This window comes from Coturnix japonica, chromosome 3, assembly GCF_001577835.2.
Source record: "Coturnix japonica isolate 7356 chromosome 3, Coturnix japonica 2.1, whole genome shotgun sequence".
NCBI lineage: Eukaryota > Metazoa > Chordata > Aves > Galliformes > Phasianidae > Coturnix > Coturnix japonica.
In genome coordinates, this window is record NC_029518.1 from 17,355,195 (window position 1) to 17,375,665 (window position 20,471).

At 39.8% G+C, this 20,471-nt stretch overlaps 1 long non-coding RNA gene across 1 annotated transcript in view; it reads left to right on the forward strand.

Moving 5' to 3' along the window:
• The first annotated feature begins 8,411 nt into the window (after positions 1-8,411).
• The window catches only part of LOC107311059, a 29,263-nt gene continuing 17,203 nt past the window's right edge, over positions 8,412-20,471 (forward strand). The window contains exon 1 of the long non-coding RNA XR_001553843.2: positions 8,412-12,221. This is a non-coding gene — a long non-coding RNA (uncharacterized LOC107311059). The remainder of the gene's footprint in view (positions 12,222-20,471) is intronic.

The following is a 20,471-nucleotide window of genomic DNA, read 5'->3' on the forward strand; positions in this document are numbered from 1 at the left end:
AATTATTTCACTATCCACCTGTAGTTCAGCTCTAAAGCTAATCTAGCATGTTAAAAGAACATCATTTTGCTTTGAATTCCTCCTGGAGAAGTTTTGATGTAGCTGTTTGTTTATTTACAAGTATAGTGTTTATGGGGGTTTTTTTTGTTCATGTGTGTTTGTTTGCTTAATGATATTTCTGTACTGGAAAAAGTCTTTGGGAATGTGCAGCAATTTCAGTACAGATATTCTGAAGTGGTGGGTTTTGTGGGTTTATTTGCTGTAGAAACTGTGTGAGCTTTACCAGCATAGATTGTTTATCTATGGTATAGCATATATACAAAGTTTGGTAAGTATATCTACGAACTCTTTAATAAAAGTCTGCTTTGTGTTATTGCGAAAAACTTAACTATAGCAATGAAAAGTTTTATGATTAACTGCCAGTAGGATAATTCTAGTGGAAATGTGTAGGCTTCCTGTGCGTCTTTTCTGTCCTGCAACAAAACAGATACTGGAGGTATCTTAACTATAGCAATAGATCGTTTGCTTTGAATATTCGGTCTTTAAGTGAAAAGCTGAAAATGAAAATTAGATTATTATTCAGAATATTGGATTATATATAGGTATCTTCAACTAAGTATGCCTTAAGTCTTCAGTATTGTTCTTCCCTTTCAATTTTTTTCTGAAGTGTAACTATATTTCACTGTAATTTGTGAAATAAGTAGAATATTTATTTAAAATATTTTAAATGCCCAACTTTCAGTGTATATGGTTGTGGGCATCATATTTCTCCTAGTAATAGATATGTTCTACAACATAAAGTATACTTACACATAATTAATGCTAAATGTACAAGTCTGTTGACCATGGATAACAATAATGTATGTTAACCTGGATTAAAGGCTTCCTTAGTTCTGGTGTAGTTCAATGATGAGAACTGCCACAGTGGCAGTTTCCACATGTCTAGTTGGTGAGGACTCTTGCTGATTGCCAAGAAGACATGTGCTTTATGATTTCTTTAGAAATTGTTGAAATGACATGTGAAGGACGGTGTTTAAGGCATCTTCATTTAAACCCAGTGTTAATTATGTTACTTGCTACTGCATGTGAAAAATGTGAGTGGTCATTGCCATGAAAAACTTGGTTTCTAGTTCTTGATCACCCTAGCTGCTGCTCTACAATGTGAAGGCTCTGAAGACTCATCCAGCAGCCTACAGACACATTGACTCTTACGGAATAACTGCTTCAGGTGCAAAGGTGAGCATGTGGAGCACCAGCTGCTGAGACATATTATCAATAATGTCTTGGTTAAGTGCAGGCTTAGACTTCCAACACGGGTAGGAAGTCACAATATGCTGCTCATAGTGTTTGATAGCCATTAACATGGATTTTTTTTTTCCCAGCACAGGCTGCCAGGAGATGGAGAAAGAGCATCTGGATGATGTGTGAGGTTCATATATTTGGCAGGATTTGTTCATTACAGATGCACATTTTTAGGCAAAGGTTTGAGATAGGGATTGTTGGTAGTGAACTACTACATGACTGATTGTATGGGACCATAACAAAAAGGTTGCAGCACCATGGTAAGGGAAGCTTGGAATTTTGCCACAGTCTTGAATAGTGGCTGCCTGAAGAATGTTGGCCAGAACCACATTCCTGTGCTTTATTTGGACCCAGTGAGGCAAAATGTACAAAAGTAATTAAAAATAATAGTGATTTTTAAAAGCATCGTTTTACCATGTGGTAGAGCACGTGAATTTATTTGCCTGTTTATCTAACAAGTAAGCACCCATACATTTTATAGATGTAGATCCCTGTAGAGAATAATACATACAATATGAAAAGGAAAAGTTAAATATTGGGCATTTTGTTAAGCTATCAGCCATGTACTTCACCAAACTATGACAAAACATTTGGTTCTGATAACTCTTACTACATAAAAGAGGTGAAGTATTTATACACAAGTCAATAAATCTGCAATGTATTGTTTAATATTCTGACTTTATGTAAACGTAACCAGGGTGGGTTTTTTGTTGTCTTCCTCCTAATCAGTGGTAAAGTGCATTTAATAGCTCACTTAAGGTGTCATCCATTACTATGAGTTACTGTTAGATCTAATTAATAGAGCTGAAATTATTTTGTAATGAGAAAATTGTTTAAAAAAAAATTACCATTCACAGCTAATTAATGTTTAACAATGCAAATAAGCTAATAATTATTTCTCAAGCTGTAGAAAAATTCAGTGGCACTTCATATACTACCTTTGTGATTCCAGTTGTTTCCAAATAATGCTTTTACAGAGAAATATTTAGAAGATGTTTCCCTGGAAAAAAAGGCAAATTCTGAACACACAAGGAATGAGAGCTGTCCTTTTGTTCACTGGGAGCCAGAATCAGCAGCTATTTCTTACAGTAAATACTGATGGAGGGAAGAAAAAAGGTGATGGTTTGAATGTAGTTGGAAGAAGGAAATTATGTGAGATCCTGGCCAAAATTTCCTGTCTGCTCCAAGTCAGCTGCTCTACAGTCAGTGCAGGTATTACAAATGCAGCCCAGGTGGGCTGGGATCTCTTGGACCCATTGTAATAAAGATGCTGACAGCAAAGTAACACTGTCAGTGTACTGAAGCTACATGCATTTTTGTCATATACGTGGTAAATAGAAACAGAGGAATGCCGGCAGTCTGGCTGTGTAAGTGAATGTGGAGTAACCATTTCTCATCACTGTTAACTTTGGCAAATGAAGTATGCTATTAGTCTTTTGATTTTTAACCCAATTTAATGATATTTATTGCCTATTCAGGTGTCAATTTAGTGTCCCAAAAAATTTTATATATCAAAATTTATCTTGAAAGTGTTGATTTTTTAGGTTTGTTTGTTTGTTTTAGTCAACCAGTAATAAATACTATTTTATTTAGCAGGATTATGTAATATGTAATCAACTGACAAGTAAATCACGCGATCTTGCTGCTGGCGTACCACTTAGCACAGGCACATCACTTTGTACCCCTGACGTTTTAAGTAGGCCCAGATTTCTCTCCAGCAAGATGATGCCATTAGCTGCCAAGGGTGTGATCTACTATCACCACTTTTAGTTTTATCTATACATTAGAGTTGTCCTCTATCTTTGAGTTGTCAGACAGCATAAATCATCCTCCAATTTGCAGATGCCACTTGCTCTGCTGCAGAAGTGTCCTTTAATGATCCTTCACTTTTCCTGCAGGTGAGGTGTTCCTTGTGGCCACACTGCTGGTAGACCACACGACCCCACCTCGGACCTTTCCTCCAGAACTGATGGCTGATAAAATAATGATCCACAATCTGGGATCAGCCCCTCTTCCTTTGAAATTGATTTAGGTTTTCTTTTGGTTTACAGTTTATATGAAGCTTTCTGATCATGGCCCAGACGTTCTTTTGAGAGTCTTCCATGGTAATTAATACTTGCTCTGCTGAAAGTCACCACTTCCATTTGTGCACTATCTTGCAGCCTTCAGCCTGGAAAACACGATTCATTTGTGTCTCATGTTCACTGCCACTAGGAAGGAAGGAACCACCATGGAGGTAATATTTTTTTACTTAGTCATTTTAAGTTGAAATCATTAATTTCTGGAAGTAGGGATCTGATTGAAGACTTCTGAAAGTCTGAGGTTGCCGGAGTAGGCCTGGAACATGGAGTACTCTTTGATGGGCACAAGTGCCCTGTAGCCTGTACAAGTGGGAGGAAAGCCTGCAGGCCAGCAGACCTTTCTGCCCTGGGGAAGGGTCGGTTGAGGATTTGTTGCTGTAATCCATAAGCTGACTTAATAATTAAAATATTGAAACCTGTTATCTACAGACTTAGTATTTCATACAAATTCACTCTAAAGGTGTGCATGCCAATCATGGTCAAAGAATGGGACTTTTATAGATTCCTTTGCCATCTTTGATAGCTATTATGAGGCTCTACATGGCTGTCTTTTACATGCCCTGACATGTTCCACATCCTCCTCCCTATGTTCTGCCCGCCCCATTCAGCTCTGAACAATTAATAGGGTTTTAGGAAATGTCATGCAATGTAACACTTCTATCAGATTTATTCCTATCAGTCTTTTGTATTTTTGCTTTGTTGGAGTTTTTCTTTTCTTGTCTTGATTTTGTTGTTTTTTGTGGTGTTTGTTTTTGCTTGTTTGCAATTATGCTGTTTGAAAACCTTACCTGTGTCTACTACAAAGCAATGCAGCACTTCAAAAAGGATTCTAGGGACAGTAATATATGCAACTTGCATCACTAATCAACTATAGATAGTCAGCCTAATGCACAGTTTTAATTGTAGCAGTTGATGCACTCTGGACACTGTGGAAAGCATCGATGTTTTGATTACTAAATAGAACTTCACAAGCCGAGGAGGAGCATAGAGTTGCCTTCCTGCAGCCTCTCTCACGCTCTTCTGTTCTTCCATCATGCCTGTTAACAACTACACTAGAAACAAGCAGCAGATTTTTTTCCACTCGGTGAGTAATTGTCTGCACAGCAGTGACAGATGTGCAATATAGCAGCTTCTTCAGGAAAAAATTAACAGTTTGTCCAGCATGTCAGCTTGCTCTTTTTAGTGCTTCGGAGGTCTTGGCCCCATTATGGATGATTTAGAAATTGAAGCAAGCTAAGACCAGCTGCCTGGGTTGAAAGCCTTAGTTAGTAGCCCTCATCTGCATTCCAGTATTCGCTTACATCTAGAAATTGGTAGGGCCCCTCTGGCCACAAGATGAGTATGGGCTGACAATGCCTTGATTTGTTGAGAGAGAGAATAAATGGGTTTTTCAGAAGATGAGGAAATATCACCATTACTGGCCAATTTACAGCATTTTATCTGTTCTTCAAACATGTCACTTTTGTTATTGTTGCATGGTAATTACATAGTGAAACGGAAAGAAAACAAATTCTGGTTACATATTCAGATGGATTGCAAAATCATATAATCCTGATAAATGCCCATTTATGATACACACGGATGAAAGGTTCATTTTAATTTTGAATAGCTAGCACAGCCATAAATAGGATATAGGATTAGATCCCACAGAATCCGATTACCTAAAAGCAAATAGTATTTTTCTTCACTTTTTTTTCATAACCAGAAAATTCAGTGTGTGCAGGGTATTTAAATAAGCAGGCTTTCCATAGAAGAATATGAAGTAAATGTAGTTCAATAGCTTCTGTATTTTAAATATAATAATTTAGGACTATTCAGCTAAGTCTTTTCTGAAGCACTCATTTGTAAATTGATGTCAACCAATCAATATTGCTGAAAAAAATGTCTCACAGATATGGCCTTTAAAATATATACGTTCATGGCAAATAGAAGAAGCTCTGCTAGTTGGAAATGTAGTCCTACAATAACAACAGATAGTATTGCTTAAATATTATGAATTGCAACTGTTAAAACTTCTTAACACCTTTCAAGAAGGTTTTAAGGCAAACATTGCATTAGTTGAGAAGCAAATGATGATACCATCCTAGGTAACTGCAATTCTGGCAGCAGCTTTCATGCCACAAGCATTCTGTGAAATATGGAAGCCCCATTTCCTTTAGTTGAAGGCACCGGAAGAGAGCTATGTGGCAACACAGGTGTATATCAGGAGAAGGCAGATGATTCCTATACAGAGTAGGGGGGAAAAAAACACACAAAAAAACTGCTTTGTGCATAAAGCTATCTACTTCACAATCCTTGGCATCCAAATTATCTTTCCAAGACCTTAAGGGAGAGTTGGCCATTACATTAAGAAGAGCAGGGATGGTAGAGAGGTAAGCACCCATGTTCAGCCCCCATGTAATCCTCCCCAGGAGGGGACATGACACCTTCATCTCAAGTTGAAGCTGAGCACAGAGGATTCATGACACATCCAGGGCTGCATCCAAGGCACTGGGCAATCTACTAAGTCCTCCTTTAACTATTATGATCATCCTGATTGTTTTGCTGGCAGGGAACCTTCCATAACATGCAGCTATTTGGTAGGATTGTTTCCAAAATGCAGACTCCTGTGTGACCGTAGGTCCTGTAATGTCAGCCTGTAGGTGTGCAGGAGCTACCAGAGCATCTCCTCTTGGTCTCTGATGCTGTACACATATGCAGTATTGCAGCTGATTCCAAAGCCCTCATTTCTTGTTCTAGATAATACCCATCATCAGGGATACTGGGTAGGAATAGCCCAGGAGAGCAAGGAGGAAGCTGCAGCAAGATCTAATAAGGCTGAAATCATAGCAGGGATGTGGATGTACTTCAGATATAATTAGGATGAAGTGCAGTTATCTCAAGGGTCCTTAAAATCACTTGTTGGTTAACAGAAAATACCTTTAAACTGGGAACTGGCATAAGGTTACTTAAGTGGACCTCAGCAACAGGAACTCAAACTATGCCATCCTTGTGTGAATAACCAAGAAGGCAGCATGCAGCTTCCCTACCAATTCTAGCCCCAGCAAAGGGTAAGGGTTGTCAGGAAGCTCAGTCTCTGTGACTCAGTTCTCCTGGAGATTATTCCCAAGCCTTAGTTGTCTCCATATCTTTTTGTGTCCTGTTTTCTGCAATAGTTTCAAGCTGCCATTAATTAATTAACATTAATTAAATTGACATAGCTTTAATTAATTGTATTAACTTGACCCAAACACAAGAGCAGTGAATGGTTTTAGGTTAGTGTTGGTTACCATTCTCCTCTTGATACTTTTCTTTATGTTTGGTGGCATCCAGATGCTTAGAAGAAGCGGCAGGTGCCTTTGTGGAAGTGAAGGGATACAGGACCATGGTAGTCTGAAGTAGTTGGACACACTGATCCTAGGAGAGAGCTCAACCAATTCAATTAGTAGTCTAGAAGTTGCTGTTCATTTTGTTTCTAACTTGTGTCTTCAGTCTGCAAACCTATTCACTGTGACCACAGATATTTTATTTATGGAGTTAGTGGATATGGCAGAGTTAAGGCAATGCTATTCACATAGACAGCGAGGCTAGTCCAGGACATATCTACATAGGTTGCCCTGGATGTAATTCATCCTATTTATTTCCATGGAAACTATAGTAGATACAAAGAGCACAGTAACACGACTTGATCAAGCAAATTCTCAGCTATAAAACACTTTTTCAACAGTCAGCACCATTAGCTGCTTATCTTTGCCAGCAATGAACAAGAGCCTGTGTGCCATGCTCATAAGCCTCTGAACCAGCAGAGATGACCCTGTCACCACTGCTGAGACACACCACCCACCTCCTCACCGTGCTGATACCCACTGTTGGGTCTCCACAAATGTTCAGCAAGTACCAATGAATGTCATTGGGTGCCATTTTTTCCACATGGAGGAATTCAGTGACACACCTTTGCTTCATATGCATTTCCATGTCAGACACCATTCTGTCAGGAGTGCCCCTCTGCTGCTATCTGTCACATGGCAACAAATTATAATTGGATGTTGGTGAAAGGTTCAACCTATTGCCATACCACCAACATCCACCTCTGATATCATGGGCTGACATCATAAAAACAGGAGGCATTACTTTTGGTGAAACCCTAAAATATAGGACAGACCAAAGAAAAAGTTATCTTGTTACAGTACACTCACATCCCAAGCCCTGTACCCTGTACTGATTGGCACATATTGGTGGCAAACACCGTACCACTCTCCTGGGCTTTGTAGACTGGTGTGAGGATTTCCATCCCTGCTGCTGTGCGCCCTGGGGGCTGAAGCTCCTCTTCCCGTAGATGACAGATCACAGCAAAACAGAATAAAAGCAATCACTATTTTTCACGCTGTCCTCTGCTATTCCTTCCCGTAAGCAGCAGATTGTTGTATGTTAATGTTTCTATTGTTTTAATATTCTTGTTTTCCTCATTCATATTCTGAGGTATTATTGTTAGTGCCAACCCATTTGATTTATTATTTAGAGAAAGCACTTGTTCAAAAAGTCAGCGCTGGATATTAAATGGTGATTGCTTGCAATGAATTTCTTTTTAACATCTGCAAAGACAATTTTGTCTTTTCTTCTTCCACTTAACTCTAAATGAGAGATCTTAAGCATAGTTAAATAGGATTCATAATATCTCGCTGACTGAAAATCATCTTGAAATGTGGAATGTGAAGGCAAAAATAGTTATCACATGCAGAACCCTCTTCCCTCTGAATTTCTAAGGGAGGGCAGGGGAGAATGCTGTCCCTGGGTGTGCATTAGTATTCCTGGTTGTGTGCGTGGTTAAGAGAGACCACTGTGGGGCCAGAGCCACAGGGCTGCTGCAGGTACAGATCTGACTGTTCTCTTCCTCCCCCTTTCCCCACGTTTTAAGCCACTGACATTAGTAGTATATGTCTAATGTATACTAACATTAGTATATGTTCATATATATATACATATATATATATACACTACTGCATATACTAGTGCAAGCATTTATTTTTTTTGTATATTCAACTGTGACACCCTGAAATACTCCCTAAAGCCTGTTCAATTTGAGAGAGAATCTCCATTGCATTGAGTAATATCATACCATCATATCATGTTAATTACCATTTTTACACAGCTACCTTAAAACCGTGTGCAAGTAGGGCTGCTGAAGCTTCCTCGAACCTGTCCTTAAAAAAGAAACATGGAAGGGGCTGTAAGTTAAGGTACAACTCAGACGCTCATTGTCCCTAGCTGGGTTACCAAGATGGACTAAACAGCAAAAGGAGGATTCAGTCACAGATTTAATTAAAGATAATCACCAGGAAGACTGGCAGGACAAACACATCTGTTATTTCATACATTTCCTAACATGAGCTGTATGAAGGGACTGAGCATTTTAGTCTTGCTCTGATTATTTTTCTCTGTAATACAACAATACCATGGGTAGCAACTAAGTATGTTAATGTTTAAAGTAGCTTGCTTCCTTTAAAAGTACAGCCATAGTGAAACACTAGAGCAGAAAATAGTTCCTGGTATAGAATGTGATGTATTTCTGAATGAATTATTATTTATACTGAAGCTAAGGATGACAGAATTATGTTTGAACTTATAGTGCATAACAGTGACATGAGCTGCAGAATGGGCATTGCTCTCATAAACATTTTGCTTCCTTTCCCCAATAGATTGTGGCAAACAGTGATCATGACTCTGGTAACAGAAGCCACACACTGACCATGCTCCTCCTCTCAGTCTTGCTGGCTGCATAGCTCTTCTTCTCACTAAGCAAGGCAGTAACAAGTACTTGTTTGAATTTCAGTGACTTCCGATGAAATGCATGCTGAGTAGAAATGTATGCTCTGTTTGTGCAAGAATACTTGGCCTCCAACATGATAGTAGAGAAGAGGCTGAAAAAGAGATGCCTGTAACGATGCCTGTAATCCTACATGTTAATGTGGCTGTGCACTTGTGACCCATTTGGGGACTGTTGATTGGCACAAGGTAGGCAGCAGTGGAGTGATGGCGGTGGAAGGAAAGCACAACTGTCTGCATCTGCCCCCTAAATCTCTGTCTGAAGGAGGATTGGAGGCTGGAGCAAAACATGAGGACCTGTGTGGCTTTATGATGACCTTGGAACAAGGGTGACACCACAGGGAAGCTCCACCTGTGTGTAGGACAGGAGAAACCATGATGAGGATTGATCCAACAGAATGTAGTGGCTCCCTTGGATCCCACAGAGGCCTATTGAGGTCTATAGATCTGTATTTAAGGACTCCCTAATAGACCTCATGAATGGCCTGGCAGACCACGACTGCTGCAAAGGAGACACTGCCAGGGACGCTATAAATCTGACCTGAGGTAGCTAAGCATCACCTTGGAGGCTGCCCAATGTGCACACCACACCCAGGAGCAGAAAGGTTGGTGTTCATGCTTGGAATTGTGATGTCCTTGGATCATTTAGTGATGTTGATCGGGCTGAAAACCTCTTTGATGTGGTCATATAATAGCAAACAATCAGATGGAGATAAGTGGAAAAAGCTCCTAAAACCAGTAAGTTCTCTATGTCCCCTAATGTAGTGTTTCTGTACAAATTAGTGTGCTTTTCTTTTCCTGTTTTACCCTTTTTTATTTATATTTTTTCCCTGAAGGGCTCCCGAGTAGTGTCTTTGCATGTAAAATTACAGCCTACAGCAAGTTGTTGCTGCTGATGAATTACAAACTGCTTAAAGACAGGGCTGTAAGGGAAATTCTGACACAAGCTTCAGTACAGCAGCACAGACTTGTTTCCCAGACACCAAAATAAACCAATATTTTCCTTTTGAAATAGTTCTATTAAGTCATCCCCAGCTTTCAAATCCTCCTCCATTTCTTTCCTGATTCCTGTTCTGAGTTATCTGTGTTGTTTTGAAAAGGAGAGTCTCCAGCCTAAGCCTGTGCTCCAAAGTCCTGCTGTTTGTTGCCTAAGGAGCACACAAAGGTTTAGATTGCATCTTTTCAATGCATTATGGCACCGCAGCCTAAAGCCAATACTTGTTTTTTAACTGGCAACCTGCCTGTACGAATGGAGGAAGCAGATTGCCTCTTTGCTGAACACTTAGACAAGGTACTGATTTAACAACAGTGGACAAGCAGCTGGGAGCTGGGCTGTCAGCCTGTCACACACTGACAAATCTGTTGTTCATATTCAGGCAGGATGTTCCAGTTAGATTGCCATCAGTATCATCCATCTACCACAGGCATGCGAGGCGTACCCGCATCGCCTGCATACCCATGGACAAAATGCTGTTTATACAGCTTTCCGAAGGAATCTTAAGAAAACTACTAATATGCTGTTGTTTTTGTGTGTGTGTGTTTTGGTTTGGTTTTTTTCCATGTGGTCTTCTGCAACAAGATCAGCAAGAAAACAGATTTAATTTTTGTCTCTTCCTTTGTTTCCCATTCGGTATGCTGGAATTATGCGTGCAAATTGGTGGTTACTCCAATTTCATGTCTCGAGCATGAAAAGAAACCTCTGAGTGGAGCCTTTCCACTTTTTATCAAGCTATGAAAGATTTTTCAAAATTGAATTTGATGAAATACAAACTAAAAGAAAGTCTAAAAGCAAAAAAATGCAGATTAATGACCACACATAGAAATGACATTGTTCCGGTTTCCAGACTGATTTTCAACATATTTTCATATAACCACTGTGTTTGTAACACAGAAATAGTGCACTCCTGAATTGTTTCATCTGTGTGGCAGAGCTCAGCCTGCAAGGGAATGCTCAGCTGAAACCTGTCTGCCCCATGTTCATGTTCATCAGCTGCCATCGGTCCACACTGGGCTGTGCAGGAGCAGGTGCAGGGAGGGTGTGTGTGTCAAAGCGGTAGAACACGTGCTGTAAATATTTTAACCCAACCATACTCTTACCTACTCCTTTCTTTTTCTGTTTTTTCTTTTTTTTTTTTTTGGTTTAATTTGGAAAAGCTGCTTTTGAATACTCTGATTGTATATTCAGCGGATTATAGTTTTAAATTATCTGTCCTTATGTCATAGTTATCCAATTTGCAGCCCTGTGTGCCCTTTATCTTTTCCTGTTTCAGCTTCAGTTCTATAATCTCAAAGCCCACAAAAGGAACTCCTAAATTTATCTAGGGAAGGAAAAAAAAAAATAAATAAAGGTACATCTGTATAATTTCATGTGAATTTACCATCTGAATTGCTGCTCTCTGTTCATCACCTCTGAGTGATAGAAATAACCTGCAGCTCTCTCAAGGAGGTGACGGAGGAAAGAGTCCGGTTAACTTTCTCAGGGTGTTATATACCTTTTTACATTCACAGACAGACACTGGTGTAATTTAGAACAGTAATGACTCTGAAAAGTGGTAAGCTAGTCAGATTCTTAGTATTAATCTATATCCTTTCACATTTTAACCTAATACTGCAAAAATCATAATGTGACATACATTTACGTAGTGTATAATTTAATCAGCTAATATCTTCAAGTCCTCTCTGTAGCCTCTTCAATATAATACCATTTCTGGTCAAGAAAGCCATTTAACTTCACTATATTTTTCACAGTAAGGTTCAAGATCTTCTGGAAAACACCAAGTTCATGTAGGTTAGTTACATTTCCTGTCTAAAAGAAAAAGAAGAGCCTTGCAATTTTAAGCTCTTTTTTCTTTTCTTTTTCCAGTAAACCTTCAGAGTGCTGAGAGTCATATAAAAGGTTGGTGAAACATGCATAAAGAGGGCAGGCTGATGATCTACAGGATTTTCTTTGTTGAAGCAGCCACTGCCCGAAGCCTGGTCTGTTAAAACAACCCTACAGGTTTGTCAGTCTTCAAATGCAGGCTGTAGGCACAGCAGGTAAGGGGATTTCTGTGTTCTTGTTAGAAATATAAATGAAGTCTGAGAGAATCAGACTGCTCCTGTGGTTGAATATGAGTAGAAGTAAACACACTTTAAAGTACTTTATACCTGGTCACATGTCAAGGCTGAGCTCCAACTTTTTGTACAGAATGGCAACAACATCAGTTCTCTATCATTATAAAATCTCTGGGTGTTCTGTTCTCTGCTCTGAAACCTCAGTCATTTTTGATTGACAGGAAGATTACCTAATAAACCTTCCCCACAAACTAATTAATCACTGTGAATACAACACTAAATTGGCAAGCATAAAAAAGCAAATGAGATGGGTGTTGAAGACCGTTTTCAAATGACCTTAGTTGAAAGCCAAGTTCAGAGTGCTGAAAGCATCAATAACACCAGGCTGCTGGTAAACTTGTTCTCTGAGGTGTGTGGCTTCACCCAGTGTGAGGGTGGGCTGTGAGGTCAGGACATGATCATACAGGAGACCATCCAATTGATGCAACTGGGACACCAGCTCTCCCAGCAGAGCTCAGGAGGTGGGACCTGCTTTATAGCTCCTCTGCCCTCTTTTTGCAGTTATTGATAGCAAATACTTCTCTCAAATAAAGCACTGTTATCATCATTATCGTAATGCAGAAATCCCAGTGTTCTGCCCATGTTTCATGACCAGAGGGCTCCTCAGCACACAGCCCTGCAAGCTATGGGAGCACGTTCTCCCCAGACACAGGTTTCATCAAGATAAAGTCGCCACACAATGATATTCCTGACCAGTTTAGCGAAGTCTGAGGCTTGGGTCAACATGAGATCTTAGTTTTCCACTTTCTTCTTTCTTCTCTGATGATTAAATATCATGCACTACCTTATTTTTGGCTCAGGTATAGGGCAAACCAGCATCACAGCAGGAAACACAGTTGCCAACTCTTCCAGCCTTGAAGATGGGAGAAAGCTCTCCTGGTATTCTACTGGGGCTGCTCATGGAGGCCAACGCTAGGCTTTGCTTGAGTAGCAGAGCAGTACATGCAGCCTCTGCCATGTGGGGATCAGACCTTAGAAATTCAAAAGGAAATGAAAAAAAAACCACAACAGTGAACAAAAACAGTGTGAAGGGAATGGCTTTTTTTTTTTTCTTTTTTTTTTTTTTCCAGTAGATGCAGGGATCAAAAGAGTTGTCTATCTGTAATTGCTGACTGCTGAAGCCTGTTAGGTGTGCTTTCAGCTTAACACCAGCACCGTGTTTCAGTAATGCACTACTTTACCCATTCATCCTGAGAGTGGAACAGCACAGGCTCTCTTCCCTGCTGTTCTCAAACAGGTATCCACAAACCATCTCAGGGGCTGGCTAACTTTCTGTTCCTGATCTTTTGCTTCTTTTACTTCTCCTGCACAAATCAATGGCGTTTGCTACCCTGTGCCTGTGGGCAGATCAGAGCAGTGAGTAACTGGAATCCAGCTGGTGCTTCTGCTTTTTCACTTAATGTTTGAATAACACTTAAAATGATAATCTAAAGTGTGTGGCCTTTGAACTGCCTTCCCCTCCAGCTTCATGGGGCTGTACATGAGCTCAAAGAGAGCCAAGCGCAATGGGCGTTTACAGGGCAAGAAATCTTCAGTGGGGCTCAAAACAAACTCAGCCTGAGCCAGATGGCTGGTTTGCACCATAGCATTTGCTGCTTATTCCCTTCTCCATCCCACAGGTTCATGTGCATCCCTCGATCCCAATGGCATGCTCCTCTGCACAGGCTTCATTTCATCACTGACCACAGCCATTGCCCTGCACAACAAGGGATGGCAATGGCATGGCTGCTGCTCTCCAGCCGTTGCTCAGCCTCCCACGGCCCCCCGTTGTCTTCCCCTGCCAGCCCCTTCCCCTCCCTGCTTCCATCCCGGCTGCTCAGAGGCAGCAGAGAGAAGGAGAGAGGAATTATTTATTGTATGCCTGTTGAAAATGAAAGGCTTTTACATTTTAATGAGCACTAAATAGGAGCGAGGAAATATTGTTCATTAGCTGTAATCTGTGGAATTGCTTGAGTGAACTTCCTTTGGAGGCCGCTTTAAACGGTTCACTCAAGTAAAGCAGTTTGTATGGTAATTAAGGGAGCATTTTTCTGTCAACATCTGTGCCGCTATTTATAACGCTGAAGGTATCTTATTACTCCACCAGAGAAACATTAAAGAGGATGGGCAGAGGGACGGTTGGTTTTTTTTTTTTTGTTTTTTTTAATATATATATGTATATGTGTGTGTGTGTATATATATGTATATAACGTTTCTACTTTCTCTCTTCAAACCTCTCCCTTTCTCTTGCTTCCTTTTCGCTTTCTTATTCTCTTCCCTCTACCCCTCAATTTGCCAAGAAAAACACCCTGTCCAGTGTTTCGTGATAGTATGGATTATCATCCTGACATCTTTCCATTAATCATACCCTTTGCTCAGCAGCCAGGCAGGGAGACTCAATCTGCTCGGCAAAAACAAGAGGCCCGTGTCTTTGGAAACCAGTCTCGTCTCTCATCATCCACAGTCCTGGAGATGCTTTTTGGCTGTGTTATCATGCCGTCCCTGGAAGGATGGCACAACATGGCTGCATCCTCAGTGCATCTCTCTGGAAAGCCCAGCCCAAGTTGCTGGTGTTCTGCTGGAGTGGCATGGGGTGGCAGGGGGAAATAAGCTTTTGCATATTTGGTCTCATCACGCTGAGGTTGGTGCTTCAATCGTCTGCTCTAAGGCTGCTTGGGGGAAGAGTTTGGGTGCTAAGAGTGAACTTGTTTTTCTGTGTGCAGAAATAGAAAGATGTGTGTTTGCATTCAGTTGGTGGTTGAACTTGATGATCTTAGTGGTATTTTCCAACATTTATGATTTTATGATAACACTGTTTTAACACTGAGCAGTCTGTAGCATAACAGTGTAATATGGAGCCATCATCAGGAGTTGTTTTACTCTTACTTATTCCATCTTTGTTTTTCCCTGTACTCATGACAATGAAGTTTGCATCCTGAATGCAATTCATCACTTAGAATATGGCAAATGTTGTCCTGAAAACTGGAATCGCTATGGTGGAGGTGGATGTTACACAATGCCTCTGAGCCCACTTGGCTCACAGTGAGTCCAAATTAGCTGTGAGGCATCTCCTGTTCTAGTTGTGTTCAATTCCCACTTTCCCAACCCTAAACATCTTCCTGCTTCCTTTCTCATGATCTGGATGCTTCATTTTTGCTTCTGCTGCTTTGCTTCTTCCTTTAGCCTTCTGATGTTAATTTCTTCCTCCCCACAGCTAGACCCAAATCTGGGAATTTTGCATGTGTTTTTCCAGAGTGTTCTGCATACGTGCTGAGAAGTCTGTAGAGAAAAGAGAGGAACATTCATTCAGTGCTGTGAGTGTTTTACTTGGTGTAATAGAAAATAAATATATTTAAAAAAAAAAAACAAAAAAAAAACTTCCACTATATGTGGAAAAATGCAAGTAGAGCTGAAGCTCGCTAGAGTGTGCCAAAAGCACTGCCTTATATAAATTAAAGATGCTTTGCCAGAGCCAATAAGTTTTATAGATTTTTCTTTACCTGTAATGAAGGAAAAACATAAATGACTATCATAAAAAGTAAACATTAGAAATAGAAAATCCCTTTTACAGCATTCAGTCCATCTTTCTGCCAATAACAACTTGTTCCCTGTAGTATATTCTTCCAGTGATTCCTCCAGTCTAGTGTTAAACATTTCTAGTGAAGGGCCTTGTTGCTCCCTTGAGAGGCAGTCTGAAAGCCTCATGCATTTAAATGTCAGGAAGTTTTTCTCAGCAACTTCAATTTTCCCTGTCTATATTTCTTCCTGTTAGTGTTAGGATATCCCTATAATTAGTTCTGTTCATTTGAATTTTTTTACTGATGCTCTTTAGAAGCTATGTGCATTGCAATTCTGTATCATCATTTCACAGCTAAGAAGCAAGATTTCCAACTACACTTATTTTTTCCTAAATTATTACCAGCTTAATTTAATTCATAGATAGCATTTCATTAATGTTTGCATCCTATTTATAGCAAGAAAACTTATGGTATCACCAGGCTTAACACCATTGCTCTTTTATTTTGATGGTTAACCAAATTGCAAGACCCTGACATCTGCTATTTTTGGTAAGGGTCCAATGCTGTTTTCAGAAACAGGAAAAGTGGTTTCAAAGAGAAACAAACAAACAAACAAACAAACAGACTGAGAGCAAATAATTAAGAGCAAAACTGACAGGAGAAGCCCAAAACAAAACAAAAAAAAAGGTGATATTTTTCAGAAGAAAACAAAAGACCAAAGGCGTCTTATAAAAGAGAAATTTGTCTGAAGATAGAATCATTGGTTGGAAAAGACCAGTAAGATCATCAGTTCAGCCCCTGACCCATCCCCACCATCCCCACTGACCACGTCCCTCAATGTTTAATGTTCCCTTAATGTTTAATCTTTTTAAGTATCTTCAGCTAAAGTATTGAATTCAACCTCATTGTTTAATGCCTTTTATTTAAGAAGCTTCTTAAATGCACCTCAAGTACTGTGTCCAGTTTTGGGACCCTCGCTGCAAGAAAGACTTTGAGGTCCTGGACCATGTTCAAAGGAGGGCAATGAAGCTGGTGGGGGGTCTGGAGCACAGGCCTTGTGAGGAGAGGCTGAAGGAGCTGGGATTGTTCAGTCTGGAGAAGAGGAGGCTTCAGGGGAGACATCATTGCTCTATATAACTACCTGAAGGGAGGCTGTTCTGAGCTGGAGGTTGGCATTTTCTCTCATGTAACTGGTGATAGGACCAGAGGGAATGGCTGCAAGCTGCACCAAGGGAGGTTCAGCCTGGACATTAGGAAATACTGCTTCTCTGAAAGAGTGGTCAGGCAGTGGAATGTGCTGCCCAGGGAAGTGATGGAGTCATGGACCCTGGAGGTGTTCAAGGAATGTTTGGGCGTTGTGTTGAGGGACATGGTTTAGTGAGAACTATTGGTAATTGGTGGATGATTGGACTGGATGATCTTTTAGGTCTTTCCAGCCTTGGTGATTCTGTGATTCTGAAAGTTCATGGAGAATCTATAATGCTTTGCTGAGTGAGAATACATTTTAGTAGGTGCTTAAGTACTTTTCTCAAGAGGTTTATCATGCATAAGACTTCTTAAAAGGCCCTTCTGAGTTAAAAATACCTGAAGTTCTCTCGAATGAGGATTTATAGCATTCTACTCATGGTAATCAAGACTTATGACATCACATATTTTAAAATTCTTATTAGGAAAGACAAAAAAGCCTTACAGTTGATAAAATAAGTAAAGGTTCAGATGAAAGATAGGAACAGAGGAGGATTATAGTACAGTAAAAGTAAGCAGTACAGTAAGCATCTCTTAGTGAACTTCTCCATTTATAATCTTTCTTTATCTGTAACATATTTAACTCTAAGCTCTTTAAGGCAAGAGTTTGTCATTCTGAATATATATGAGAAGCCTAATGTGGTTCAGAGTGTGTTTTAATATTTAACGTCAGGTCATTTTCTACAGACATTATAGAGTTTATTGTCATAATATGTGTTGTTATTTATTAAATATCTCAACAATGCAGTAGACGTGGACCAACAGGCAATTTGGGCAATTAATCATAGCGTTTACCAAAGATCTAAAACATTCTGTGTTTTTGGAAGGTATTTCTGAGGCTTCCCAGGTAGTGCACTATTAACACATGACAGGGCATGTTTCAGAGGTTCATTAATACATGTTGTAGATGTGCAGCCTCATGCATTCAGCCACCTGAGGCACGCATTAATGGACCATTAAAACATGCCCAGGAGTGTCTTAATGCTATTACAGTATGGCTCTGCAATTTTTAATTCAACTTTTTTATACAATGATTCTTTACAAAAATACAATTTTTACTATAATGCAAAACCTCTATTCAGAAAAGGGGTATTGTGACCTAAGATTATGAAAGCACCTGGCCATGTATATAAATACCCTTTTTTCCCTACCATTTTAATACATTTGATTTTCATTTTATATTGTTTTATAAATAGCATAGTCCTAAGGCCTGATTCACGTTTTTGCTGACCTACCTTCCCACTGCTCAGGAAATGTAGAAGAGTCTTAAAGTGCCATAAATGTAAATCACACCCCCAGACTACTTAGCTTAGTTGCTAATTTCAATAGACATTTCTAGGTTTCTAGGTGAGTAGCTCTTGAACAGCTTTGGATTTCTGTAGAGAGAAAAGCAAAACTGGAAACCCAAGCAGTTTGCCAAATAAGTTTTGCTGTAGAAGGCTAAAACTAGGAAAGGGAAAAGGGGTTATACCACAGGTGGACAATCAGCTCAGGCCTTCAGTAACATGTTGTTCTGACTCCATCAGTTTTGCAGCTCAGTCTTGGCTTAATTCATTCTAAAATAATCAATTAGCCTTTTGTAGTCTTACTTTATAATTTTTGTACGTCAATAGTACAAATAATGTTATCCTCATTATAATACAGTGAACTACTATCCTTGATTTCATAATAATTCCTGCATGAGCACAAAGTGCAGGCTGTGGAGCAAACCATTTCCCCCCATGTCAGCCTCCACTTCATTTGAAAGTTGGGGGCAACATAAAGAGCTTGGAAGTGCTTGAACCAGCTAAAGAAAATTTCCTTAATGATATTGCCCTGAAAGAAGGCCATAGGCCACACTTCAAAAAATTCACCATCTGACCCAAAACAAAATATTATTTCAGGTCAATTTTAACATTGCTTTTAAATTTTGCTTTCATGTGTGTGTTTATTACTGCTGGCCATCTCATTTAATGTGTGACAGCCAGCAGTTGAAATGCTGCACTGCAATACATTGCTCAAAAAAGATTGTAATTATGTACCAGAGCATTTTTTTTCCCATGTTTCTTAAAAAACCAATCTAAGGAAATTCTTTCCCTCTTTCTGAATTAGCTTTCTGACAGAAAAAGTTGCTGTGGAACTCCACATTTGGACTAGTGTAGCTTAGAGCCATGTATTCATCATCATTATCATAATAGTAGCATTGCACCATTATTTTACATACTACTCCTCCTCTAAAGTATATAAGTACAGTGCACTGTAATTTGTAAGTACAGCCCTGCTGGAGCTGTTCTTTCAATCAGCAATGCTTGAGCAGGAGCTTCAGAACAAGGTTGGGTTTAACCAGAGTATCATCACCTCAGGCTATATATGCTCATCAGCCATGGCTCCTCCATGCTCACCAGGGCACAGGCAGAATGTGGAATGATATGTGGCTGAATCACTGGTGGGATACTGCATGGATCTGGGACTCCTTTCTTTTCTGCGAACTGTGGTGTTTGTCAGTCTTGGAGCAGAAATATCTGAGACAGAGCCTTAGTTTGATGCTCCTCAGCTTTATAGCAATGGCCAGATCTGAGGGCTACTCTTCTGTTTTATCCTTCCCCATGCCAATTTCAAGTGTGGGGAGTTCTTAAAGAAGCTTTTTTGAAAGAAAGAAGAAGGGGTTGGGAGATACTTGTTTTTATTCAGAAGCAGAGCAAGGGAACATAACTGGATGGAGTGCAAAATTTCTGTCAGCAGATACAAGGAAAAGGCCATTGGTGTCAGTGCATATGTGTTGCTCAGTGGGTATGGCAGCATTGGTGGCTGTCACCTTCCAGGTTGAGCTTGTAGTAATTACATTTTCCAATTGTACTGAAATTCCTCAAAATTACACATGCGGAGAAACTTCTCATGTTATATATTTTCTCAGGGAATTCTATATACATATAATCTGCAAATAACTTAGATTTATTTAAATGTATTTGAGGAAAGTGCCTAGTTTGTAGCAGGAATTAAAGGCAGTACTAGTTAAGCACTTACATCTAGGAGCTGTGGGATATAGAGTTTAAGCCCATGGCTGCCAGAATTAGATCTAATTCATCATTAAATGCTTCATCTTCCTCTACAGCATAGGTAAAAGATGATACGCTCCAAAAATATGATCCAGAAAGGGATAACATGGGGAGGGAAATCCAGATCTAATAAGTCCAGATCTAGCTCTGAATTTACAGTACATTTGCTTCAGGGTTTTTCAGGATTGTGAAAAAAGAAATGAGATGTAATGCTGGAACTGATTATGTGAGGAAAATGGGACTGTGAGAAGAAATCAAAAGCAGAGATGAGTGAGACAAGAAAGAGGGCAGTAGGGGAAGAGACTCCAAGCTTGAGGCAGACATGGAGAAGTACGGCTCCATTACTACATGCTCAGCCCATAAGGGCTTGGATTTTTATCTTTTTGTTTCTTATT